Consider the following 13173-nt stretch of genomic DNA (forward strand, 5'->3'; position numbering starts at 1 on the left):
AGATAAGGGGGAAAGGACTTTAGGATGCCTTTCAAGTTACAGAGTAGGCTGGGGAGGGTCCTGGGAGAATCTTGACAAGAGTGACTGGAAGGTTGCATGGGGTCTACATAAGATCAAGGATGGGAAGTAATTGGGGGGCAATGGACCCTATCAGGATAATAAAGAACTGAGAGATTGGGCCTAGGCAATAAGGAAAGGGCATTTGATAGGTCAAATTCTGTCTTTTTGGGGGGGGTGAGGGGCAAAGGTCTCAGCTGGGGCCCATACCCCATCAGTTGCATTATGGAAGAAAAGTTAAAGCTATAAAAATACATTTATAGCCCATGCTTGCTAATTGCCTGCAGGTAATCTTCATGAAAGCCACATTTATAGAAATGTTTAGACTATTAGGTTTAAATAAAGCTAAAAGTTCTGATCTCAGGAGGTAAGGAAATGTAGTTTTTCATCCAGTCTTCTGGAAATGCTTAAAAATTGGCTATATGAGTGAAGTGAGCAGAACCAAGAGAACATTGTATACAGTAGCAGCCATGTTGTATAATAACTAAAATTGATAAACTTAACCTTCCCAGCAATACAAGGATGTAAGACATCTCCAAAGACCTCGGGATGGAAAATGCTATCCACATCCAAAGAAAGAACTATGGAGTTTGAATGCAGATCGAAGTATCCTATTTGCTATTTTTTTCTTCTGTTGAGTTTTGTTTCCTTTTTCTGGTGGTTCCTCCTATTGATTCTAATTCTTACTTACAACATCACTAATGTGAAAATATGTTTAATAGGAATGTATATGTATAGCCTATATCAGATTGTGCGCCATCTTAGGGAGGGTGGTGGGGAGGAAGGGGGAGAAAAATTTTAAACTCAAAAGCATATGGAAGTGACTGTTGATAAAAAATTAATACAAAAAATAAAATTAAAAAATTGGCTGTGAAAGAATATTGTTTGTTTCTACACAATCACTAGATGCTTAAATACTTGAATGATTCTGGGACAACTTTGGGGCTGAATTTACTTGAATGGAATAGAAATTACATTGTTACAGTATTAAGAAAAAATCTTGTTGATAATGAGTTGTTTCAAGTTTTAAATACATTGTAATGTGTAAGGTATCATTATAAACAATTGTATCACCTATTATGTTAGAAAATCAATTTCTCTTATAGTCTAGATGTTGTTAGATTAAGAATTGTACTGTCAGAGAAAAAGAGAAAAATGAATGGGTTAAGAAGCTGTTATGTCATTCTATCTGACCATATATTCTAACATTTTGAAGTACTGTAATTAAGAAATCATAAACTTCCAAATTTTGTCTACATTTAAAGGGAAATTTCAGCTAAAACTATTTGGATCTCACTTATAAAATTTAAGATTGTTAACTAAGCTATTTGGGGTTATTCTTTAAATCAAATATTTTAAAAGTATTTTTGTGAATGGAAATTTGGTAAGTGTGCAAAGAAAGGACAGTGTAAACTCTCCTTGTAATTAATTTAGTTTGTTATAATAACAGGATATATTATAAGCTGTTTTTAAGAAAGATAAATACTCTTATAAAGAAATGTTATACAAAATCTTTTCTGTTACTTTTCCTAGGTTTGAAGTTTCTAGATTTGTTGTGTCCTTGGACAGGTCTTAATGGGTGCTTTCTGAGAAACACAGTCAGCAGCTCAATGGGAGCAGCATCAGAGGTATTAATACTAAAGCAATTCTGTAATGAGTTGCAAGTGGGGAAGATCTTGCTGTTTTGATCTGAATTCATTCCATGGCCTAGAAAGGGTTAGAATTAGTGCTTGAACTTCTCACATGTATAAGATTCAATCCCTAATAGTGTCTCATTCTTTCACATTAGGTGTGGTTAGAGAAGGATGAATAAGCTCAAGAAACAGAAACAGTTGCTACTCTAATAGAATAGCAACTTATGATCTTAATGGAAATTTGATTTTACTTAGGAACTGGAACATGTGTAGAAATACATGTAAGCTATTTGGAGATCACATTAGAGATGTTCCCTAACTAATTATGAGATTGTAGTCACACCTGAAACCATGATGATGGGAATTTGTTATCCAAGATCTTAAGGGCTATTAATGGACTATTATTCTAAGTAGGGGCAGAGACTCATATGGGGAAATCAGGGGCTCCAGATAGGCTGTAAACCCTATATTACTCAGCCAAAGGGGAAAGAGGAGAGGTTTGATTCAGGACTAGGGATAAAAAGTTTTGCTCTATCTTCTGTAAGGTGTGCCTACATATGGTACACCGGGTCCTGCTAGGCTGTTAATAAAAATATTTTTTCTGGTTCACCAATAGCTTCTTGGAACTTTTGTTGCTTAGAAATGGAAGAATTTATGACCAAACAAGAGATGTAGAACATTATGAAATGCAAAATGGATAATTTTGATTACATTAAATTAAAAGTTTTTTGCACAAACAAAGCCAATGCAACCAAGATTAGGAGGGAAGCAGAAAACTGGTAAAGAATTTTTACAACCAATGTCTTCTGTTAAAGGCCTCATTTCTAAAATATTTACAGAACTAAGTCAAATTTATAAGAATACAAGTCATTCCCCAATTGATAAATGGTCAAAGGACATGAAGAGGCAGTTTTCAGATGAAGAAATTAAAGCTATTTATAATCATATTTAAAAATGCTCTAAATCACTATTGATTAGAGAAATGCAAATCAAAACAACTCTGAGCTACCACATCACATCTATCAGATTGGCCAACATAACAAAACAGGAAAATGATAAGTGTTGGAGAAGATGTGGGAAAATTGGAACATTAATGCATTGTTGGTGGAGTTGTGAACTGATCCAACCATTTTGGAGAGCAATTTGGAACTATGCCCAAATGGCTATAAAACTGTGCATACCCTTTGACCCAGCAATACTACTTCTAGGTCTGTATCCCAAAGAGATGATACAAATGGGAAAAGGACCCACATGTACAAAAATATTTGTAGCAGCTCTTTCTGTGGTGGCAAAGAATTGGAAATTGAGGGGATGCCCATCAATTGGAGAATGGCTGAATAAGTCATAATATATGAATATAATTCAATACTATCGTGCCATAAGAAATGATGAGCAAGCAGACTTCAGAAAAACCTGGAAAGACTTATATGAACTGATGTTGAATGAAGTGAGCAGAACCAGGAGAACAGTAACAGCCACATTGTGAGGTGACTAACTTTGATATACTTAGCCCTTCTCAGCAATGCAAGGATCTCCAAAAGTCTCATGGTGGTAAATGCTGTCCACATCCAGAGAAACAACTATGGAGTCTGAATGCAGAATGAAACAAAATATTATTTGCTCTCTCTTTTTTGATGTTGCTATTTCTTCTTTCCCTTGGTTTCTCCCATTGGTTCTAATTCTTCTTTGCAACATGACTAATGTGAAAATAGGTTTGATATGAATGTATATGTTGAGTGTATATCAATTTACATGCATTCTTGGGGTGGGGGGAGGAGAGAGAAGGGGAGAAAATTTGGAACTCCAAATCTTATGGAAGTGAATATTAAAAACTAAAAATAAATAAATAAAATTATTATTAAAAAAAAGAAGCAGGTAGGATAAAAAAAGAGGATAAGTATAAAAGCATAGTAGAGAGGAGAACATACAATTAGCAATCATAACTGTGAGTATATGGAATGAGCTTATCCATAAAACAGAACATAGTATGTTCTGACAATATGCTGTTTATGAGAAACACTTTTGAAACAAAAAGATACATTTAGAGTTAAAATAAAGGGATAGAGCAGAATTTATTATGTTTCAACTAAAGTTTTAAAAAAGAAGGTTCAGGTGGCAATCTTTATCTCAGACAAAGAAAAAGCAAAAATAGACCTAATTAAAAAAGATAAATAGGGAAACTACATTTTGCTAAAAGGTACCATGAGTTAATATCAACATGCACCAAATGGCATAGCATCTAAATTCTTAAAGAAAAAGTTAAATGAGTTGCAAGATGAAATAAAGAAAACTGTATAGTAGGAAACCTCAATTTACACCCTCTCAGACTCAGATAAATCTAACTTTAAACAAGAAAGAAGGCAAGAAGGGAGAGGTAGAATGGGGTAAATTATCTCACATAAAAGAGATGTGAAAGAGCTTTTACAGTGGAAGGGATAGGTGGGGGTGGCAGGCAACACTTGAACCTTACTCTCAGAACTGAATCAAAGAGGAAATAATATACACACTCAAATGAATATAGAAATCTATCTTACCCTACAGGGAAGTAGGAGAAGAAAGGAATAAGAGAAGGATGAGGGGGCTGAAAGAAAATACAATAGATTAGGGGAAGAGGCAGAAGGTGAAAGGGGAGAGAGAGGGAAGGACAACTGTGAAAAAAATTTATAGTAAGTTTCTCTGATAAAGGCTTTTATTTCTCAAATATGTAGGGAATTGAGTCAAATTTTTTAAAAAATGAGTTATTGCCCAATTGATAAATAGTTAAAGATACGAATACACAATTTTCAGAAGAAGAAATCAAAACTATCTATAGCCATATAAAAAAAATGCTCTGAATCACTATTGATTAGAAAAATGCACATTAAAACAACTCTGAGACACCACCTCATATCTATCAGATTGACTAATATGACAGAAAAGGAAAATGACTAATGTTGATGAAATTGTGAACTGATCCAATCATTCTGGAGAGCAACTACTAAGTCTGTATCCTAAAGAGATCAAAAGAAAGGGAAAAGGACCCATTTGTACAAAAATATAACATCTCTTTTTGTGGTGGCTAAGAATTGGAAATTGAGGGAATGCCCATCAATTGAGGAATGGCTGAACAACTTGTGGTATGTGATTATAATGGAATATTATGCTATAAGAAATGACAAGCAGGATGATTTCAGAAAAACCTGAATTGATACAGAGTAAAATGAGCAGAACTAGGGGAACATTGTACATAGTAACAATATTGTATGTTGAACAACTGTGAGTGATTTAGCTATGCTCAGCAATACAATGATCCAAGACAATCCCAAAGAACTCCTGATGAAAAATGTTATTCCTGTCCAGAGAAAGATCTGATGGCATCTAAATACAGATGAAAGCATTTTATTTTTTTTGCTTTCCTTCCTATTTTATTTATTTTTTTTGTTCAAGTTTTCTTCCACAAAATGACCAATATGGAAATATTTTACACAAAAAGGTGTCAAATGCTGTCTAATGGAATGGTTAGTTTGAAGTGGGAGCCATCTCCAATCATCCTGATTTATATCTCGCCACTGGGCCACATGGCTCCAGAGGAGAAAGTAAGGCTAAGTGACTTTGCACAGCCCTTCCTCACTTAAATTCAATTCACTTGCATGTCATGGCATCACCTCCCTGTAGTCATGATCCTGTTCAAAAATGAAGGACAAACAACAGCAACATGTATAACCTATATCAGATTATTTACCATCTCAGGGAGGGGAGAGGAAAGGAGGGAGGGATAGAATTTGGAACTCAAAACTTCAAAAAAAAAGAGTGTTAAAAATTGTTTTTACATGCAATTTGGGAAAAAATAAAACATTATTTTAAAAAATATTCTGGTTCTTGTCCTAATGAAACAATCTACAATCCATGGAATACTTTAGTTGTTCATTCACATTCTTCTTCTTTTCTCAAAGGGAAAATTGACTGGTTTTGTTATTTAAAAGCTCAACTAATGATTTTACAGCAATTAATTTTACAAATAGAATTAATGTTAGTAGGATATTAGTATTTTGGGATAATGAGATTTGAAAACTATCACCTCTGGTCATTAAGTAAAGGTTTTGGATAAGTTGGTTTTTCCTTTCTGAAAAGGATTGAGGGAAAAATTCTTAATGAGAAGTCTAAGAAACTAACTAGTAAGATATAATAAAACAAAGTTTGATTTGAAATCAATTTGATTCATCAAAATGTGGGTTGATCTACTATTATCTGAGAAGCATATCTTCATGCCAGGGTCCTTGGGGGCTTATAAGTATTAATAGTTTGATCCATGAGTAACAATAATGGCTATATTCCTGGCTCCTAAGAAGGGCAGGAGCCAAGGATTAATTACTAGTAAGAATAAAGAAAGTCTTCACCAGAAAACTGAAGTTGGAGCCAAGAAATGAAAGAGATCATGAGTCAACAACCCAAGAAATAAGTGTTTAATGGGCTTCAGGTACAAACCAGGTTTATCATACTGATCAATAAAGATACAGGTGCAGCACTGAATATCATATATTAGTATAAGGCTACCAGGGATAGCCTCAAGGACACAGGTTCCCCACCCCTGGAGACCTTTGGAATTCAGAAAAAGGACGCAACCAAAAGAGCATTTTTAATTGCTGACAAGTTTTGCAGAAGTCAGTGAATTATATTTGTTGGCCAGGCCCTGTTAAAAGCTATTTATTATTGTGTCTTACAGTTATTTCTATAGTATTATGGCTTAATAAAATATTTAATATTGTAATGAACTTATATGCCCAATTTTAGGAGAGAAACTTTTCAAATTATTGTGAATTTGGTGAAAGGGAAAATAAGTACTAAATCATAAAAAAAAAATTATAATTGTATATTGGGATTGATATCCAGCAAGATGTTGTGCTGGGCTGGGAGTAAGGCAGCTCATATATTGCCATTCACCCAATTATCTTATTCCTATGGAAGCGTATAACACTAAGGCCTCTATTATGAGCCAGGTCAATCCAGTGGCTCAGATTCAGGATAAGGACAAAATGAGACATTTTAAGACCATCTGACAATTAACAAAAGGAAGTTTACTTAGCTATAGCATGGAAAAGATGTTCAGAACGGATACAGTACTAATCCAGGTAAATATAGCCCTCCTCATCTCCATACAGAAATACTTTTGGTCAGGATAATATGTTGACTTGTTAGATGTTGGAATGTCCCTGAAGTCTGAAGGGTACTGACTTCTGGTGGTTTGTCCTTTATATATTCTAGGTAGCCATAACAATGAACTTGAGTGTTAGCCACCTGGACCACTCAGATCTCTACGATAGTTTCCCTTTAGGGAAACTATGGTTTTACTTTTAGGGAAAAACTGGCCCAACCAACATGGCAGAGGCTTAGAAAATAATACCTCTACCACTGTCTCGGTTGTTTTAAGCTATTAAGAAGTAATATTATGACAGTGTTGTGGTCATAGTCTTTGGTATCATTTGAATCAAAATCAATTTTCCTTGGATAGAAGACTTAATGAAGTTCAAGTGGGGGGACATTGATTCCTTGAAAATAAGATTAGGCAAAGTTAGTTTTGTTATAGGGACAAAACTAAGAGTGTAGGAATTTGTATAATGCAAATAAGAGGGCTTATTTTATATCTATCTATATATATATATAGATATCTATATCTATATCTATATCTATATCTATATATATCTATATATATATATATATATCTTTTTTGTACATAATTTACATGTTGTCTTCCCCCAGCAGACTGTGAGCTTCTGAAGAGCAGAAACTGTCTTTTATTTTTCTTTGTATCTCCAGTCCTCAACACAGTGCCTGGCACAAATCAAGACCTTAATTCATCATTCATATGTCATCCCAGTTCACCAGTGTTCTGTGCTGTACCTAGCTATGTGTTCTCTATCCATGTTCTTTGTCCAGTGTTGATTCCCTGGCTACATTTTTTTTTGTCTCCCACCAGTGGTGTTGGAATCTATGAGAAAATTTGCATTTCTACATGTGGATTTTTCTTGTTATTTATTTTACAATATTGTTTAATTAAGTGTCTTTGTTTTACACTCATGTTTCTTCTAGTTGCTTTGGTAAATTTATTATCATCTGGGGTTCATGAGCTCTGGTTCTGAGTACATCATGAAGCAAAACACGTCTTGAACCTTAGCACTGCAGGGAAAATTCACATGTGAGGGAAGCTAAATTGATTTGAAGTAGCTATCTGTGCACGTTAACAAGAATAACTAAGAAATATAAAACTTTAAGGTTTACAAATGCTTTACATATATTGTTTGTTTTATCCTCACAACAACTCTATAATATAGGAGCTATTATTATCTCCATTTTTCATATGAGGAAATTGAGGTTGAGAGAGATTAAGTCACAAATCCAGGGCCACATAGCCAGTGTCTGAGTTAATATTTAAACTCATATGATACTTATTCTGAGTCTAGCCCTCTATCCTCTATACCATGCCATCTCCTTTTTGCTCTATTCCCATTTTCCTGGTACTGCTATTTAAGATTCAAGATTGATTTAATACTAATATGTGCCAAGTTAATCTCAGTATTTCTCCCACCTCCCCCCATAGCTGCTGTCAGCGTGTCTGGACAATTTGGGTTTAACAGTACAATCGTTTTCTTATTCATTTTGTGTCTGCACTAAATTTGGCACCATACAGTATCTACTGAAACTACCTAAATATCAATAGCCCTGCTTCTTCTACAGTACAGGTGTTCAGTTACTTAACTGAACAATAGGCTCCTTATCCTCAATAGCATACAGCAAACATGCAATTTGATGCTTTTTTTTTTGTAAAATACGACTTCTGTTACCTTCAAAATTAATTTAAAAAATTTCCCTATTTTGAAAATAGACTGTGGTGAAAGGAGCAGACCATGGCATAGCTAATTAATTCATTCTCTTAGTCATCACAATGGGTACTGATCACTACTGCTGGACTTATCATGTAGCGATACTCCTGCTTTTGGCTCATGCTCCCCCTGTCTTGAAGATGAACAAAATGAATTTATCAGGTAAAGGAAGCTTCAGTTTACTAACAGATTTCTTTTCTTTTCTTTTTTCTTTTTAATAAATCTATGTATTTATTTTCAGTTTTCAACATTCACTTCTATAAGATTTGGAGTTCCATATTTTCTCCCCATCTCTCCCCTCCCTTCACCCCAAGAAGGCATGTAAATTGATATACGCTTAACATATACATTCATATTAAACCTATTTTCATATTAGTCATGTTGTAAAGAAGAATTAGAACCAAGGAAGAAATCATGAGAAAGAGGAAAGAAAAAAAAAGAGAAAAAGAGAGAGCAAATAATAGGCTTCCATCTGCATTCAGACTCCATAGGTTTTTTTTTTCTGGATATGGACAAAATTTTCCATCATGAGTCTTTTGGAGTTGTCTTAGACCCTTGCATTGCTAAGAAGAGATAAGTCTATCAAAGTTAGTCATCACACAATGTGGCTGTTACTGCGTACGATGTTCTCCTGGTTCTGCTCACTTCACTCAGCATCCGTTCATATAAGTCTTTCTAGGTTTTTCTAAAGTTCACCTCCTCATAATTCTTATAGCATAACAGTATGCCATTACATTCATATACCACAACTTGTTCAGCCATTTAGACTTATTTTTAAATCAATTTAATCAACAAACATTAAGAGGCAGTGTGACATAGTGGGAAAAAGAGGAGATTTGAAGGCAGATTAACCCAGTTTGCCTACTTATTACCTGTGTGGACTTGGGTAAATGACTTAATCTTTTAGGCCCTCAGTTTCCCCCTGTGTAAAATTTGAGGACTGGATCAATCTCTAAGGCAATTTCTTTTTTTTTTTTTTTTTGGCTAGGCAATGGGGTTAAGTGACTTGCCCAAAGTCACACAGCTAGTAAGTGTTATGTGTCTGAGGTCACATTTGAACTCAGGTCCTCCAGAATCCAAGGCCAGTGCTGTATCCACTGCACCACCTAGCTGCCCCTTTAAAGCAATTTCTAATCCTTTAACTGAATAAATGTCAATCCTAAGAAGGTAGAGAGTCACTAAAATAACTCGCTGAACTATTTGCTAAACATTAAAGGAATTTAAAATTTTATTAAGAAGCAATGTTAGGTTTAGAACTGGAAGGAACTTAAAGATAGTGTTCTCCAAACCCCATCATTTTATAGATGAGGAATTCAATCCCAGAATATAAAGTGATTTAACAAAGTCCATGAAAGTAGTAGATGGCAAAGTGAGAAATGGAACTCAGGTCCATTCCAAGTCCTATTGCAATTTCTTTGTATTTTCTGCTGCCCTTTGCCATTCTCATCCCTTCCCTCAGCAAAGATGCTCCTACTTCACAGGAGCTTGTAGGGTCCTAGAAGGGTCCAACTCTTTTTTTTTTTTAATAGAAGAGGTAACTGAAACACAAAAAAGTTTAAATATCCTGCCCAATGTTATAGCTGGATTAGAACCCAAATCTCTTTACTCTTATTCCTCATCTTTTTTACCTTTTTTCTTTTGTTGTCTTTTCTTTTTTTTTTTTTGATTGGAACTGTGGTTCCATATAGAACATTTAGTGTAAGGGGTTCCAAATGAGCGATTTCCTCTCCAAATACAGAAAAGCATGTTCTTTACAATTTAAGGTCTTAGAGAGCTGCCTGAATCACTGAGAAAGTTAAGTGATTTATTTGCTCAGAGAAACTCTGAGGGTCTTCCCTTCCCAGATTGATTATTTTATTTTTTTGCACTTAATAGTATTTCATTTTTTCTAATTACATGTAAAGATAATTTTCTTTTTTTAAAAAATTTTTCCCCAATTTTATTAATTTATTGATTTATCAACAATCATTTCCATATGCTTTTGAGTTGAAAATGTTTCTCCCCCCTTCCTCCCCGTCCCACCTTCCCCAAGATGGCACACAATGTGATATAGGCTTTACATTTACGTTCCTATTAAACATATTTTCACATTAGTGAAGTTGTAAGTAAAAATTAAAACCAATAGGAGGAACCATCAGAAAGATGAAACAAAACTCAACAGAAGGTAAAAATTAGTGATAGCGATTCGACTTCCATAGTTCTTTCTCTGGATGTGGACAGCATTTTCCATCCCGAGGCCTCTGGAGATGTCTTAGATCCTTGTAATGCTGAGAAGAGTTCAGTTTAACAATATTAGTTATCATATAACGTGGCTGTTATTGTGTACAAAGTCCTCTCGGTTCTGCTCACTTCACTCAGCATCAGACCATATAGGTCTTTCCAGGTTTTTCTGAAGTCAGTCTGTTCATTTCTTATAGCACAATAGTATTCCATTACATTCATATACCACAACTTGCTCAGCCATTCCCCAGTTGATGGGCATCCTCTCAATTTCCAATTCTTTGCCACCACAAAAAGAGCTGCTATGAATATTTTTGTACACGTGGGTCTTTTTCCCATTTGTTTGATCTCTTTGGAATATAGCCCTAGAAGTGCTATTGCTGGATTAAAGGGTATGCACATTTTTGTAGCCCTTTGGGCATAGTTCCAAATTGTTCTCCAAAATGGTTGGATCATTTCACAACTCCACCAACAATGTATTAGTGTTCCAATTTTCCCACATCCTCTCCAACATTTATCATTTTCCTGTTTTGTCACATTGGCCAATCTGATAGGTGTGATGCGGTAGGTACCTCAGAGTTGTTTTGATTTGCATTTCTCTAATCAATAACGATTTAGAGCATTTTTTCATATGACTATAGATGGCTTTTATTTCTTCATCTGAGAATTGTCTGTTCATATCCTTTGACCATTTATCAATTGGGGAATGGCTTGTGTTCTTATAAATTTGTCTTAATTCTCTACATATTTTAGAAATGAGGCCTTTATCAGAGATACTGGTTGTAAAAAATCTGTAAAGATAATTTTCAACATTCATTTTTGCAAGATTTTGAGTTCCAAATTTTTCTCCCTCCTTCCCTTCCCTCTACTCTCTTTTATACTCTCCCCCCTCCCCAAGACAGCAAGCAATCAGATGTAGGTTATGCATATATAATCATGTCAGACATATTTCCACATTAGTTATGTTGTAAAAGAAGAATCAGAACAAAAAGGAAAAAAAACATGAGAATGAAAAAAAATGAAAACAAAAAAGGTGAAAATAGTTTCATTTGATGTTCATTCAGACTCCATAGTTCTTTCTCTGGATGTGGATAGCATTCACCATCTTGAGTCTTTTGGAATTGTCTTGGATCATTGTATTGCTGAGAAAAGTCAAGTCAATTATAGCTGATCATTGAGCAATGTTGCTGCTACTATGTACAATGTTCTCCTGGTTCTGCTTACTTATAGCATCAGTTCATGTAAGCATTTCCAAAATTTTCTGAAATCCACCTGCTCATCATTTCTTATAGCGCAATAGTATACCATTATATTCATATACCACAATTTGTTCAGCCATCCCTAATTGATGGGCATCTTCTCAATTTCCAATTCTTTGCCACCATAGAAAGAGCTGCTAATATTTTTGTGCATGTAGGTCCTTTCCCCTTTCTTCTGATCTCTTTGGGACACAGCCCTTTAGGCATAGTTCCAAATTGCTCTCCAGAATGGTTAGATCAATTCACAACACCACCAACAATGCATTAGTGTTCCAATTTTTCAACAGTCTTCTCCAACACCCATCATTTTCCTTTTCTGTCATGTTAGCCAATCTGAGAGTTGTGAGGTGGTACCTCAGAGTTGTTTTAATTTGCATCTCTCTAATCAATAGTGATTTAGAACATTTTTTTCATATGGCTACAGATAGCTTTAATTTCTCCCTCTGAAGACTGCCTGTTCATATCCTTTAACCATTTATCAATTGGGGTATGATTTGTATTCTTATAAATTTGACTCAGTTATCTATATATTTGAGAAATGAGCCCTTTATCAGAGATACTTGTGAACATTTCCCCCAAGTTTTCTGCCTTCCTTATAATTTTGGTTGCATTGGTTTTATTTGTGCAAAAACTTTTTAATTTAATATAATCAAAATTATCCATTTTGCATTTTATAACATTCTCTATCTCTTACTTGGTCATAAATTCTTCCCTTGTCCACAGATCTGACAGGGAAACTGTTACTTGCTCTCCTAATTTGCTTATGGTATCACCCTTCATTTCGACTTTATCTTGGTATAGAGTGTGATATGTTGGTCTATGCCTAGTTTCTGCTATATTATTTTCCAGTTTTCCCAACAGTTTTTTGTTAAAGAGTGAGTTCTTGTCCCAGAAGCTGGAGTCTTTGGGTTTATCAAATAGATTACTATAGTCATTGACTACTATGTCTTATGCACCTAACCTATTCCACATCTACCACTCAATTTCTTAGCCAATACCAAATAATTTTGATGATTGCTGCTTTATAATATAGTTTTATATCTAATATGGCTAGGCCACCTTCCTTTGAATTTTTTTCATTAATTCCCTTGATATTCTTGATCTTTTGTTCTTCCAGGTGAATCTTATTATTTTTTTCTCACTCTA

Source organism: Phascolarctos cinereus, unplaced genomic scaffold (genome assembly GCF_003287225.1).
Source record: "Phascolarctos cinereus isolate Bilbo 61053 unplaced genomic scaffold, phaCin_HiC Scaffold_726;HRSCAF=1367, whole genome shotgun sequence".
Lineage (NCBI taxonomy): Eukaryota > Metazoa > Chordata > Mammalia > Diprotodontia > Phascolarctidae > Phascolarctos > Phascolarctos cinereus.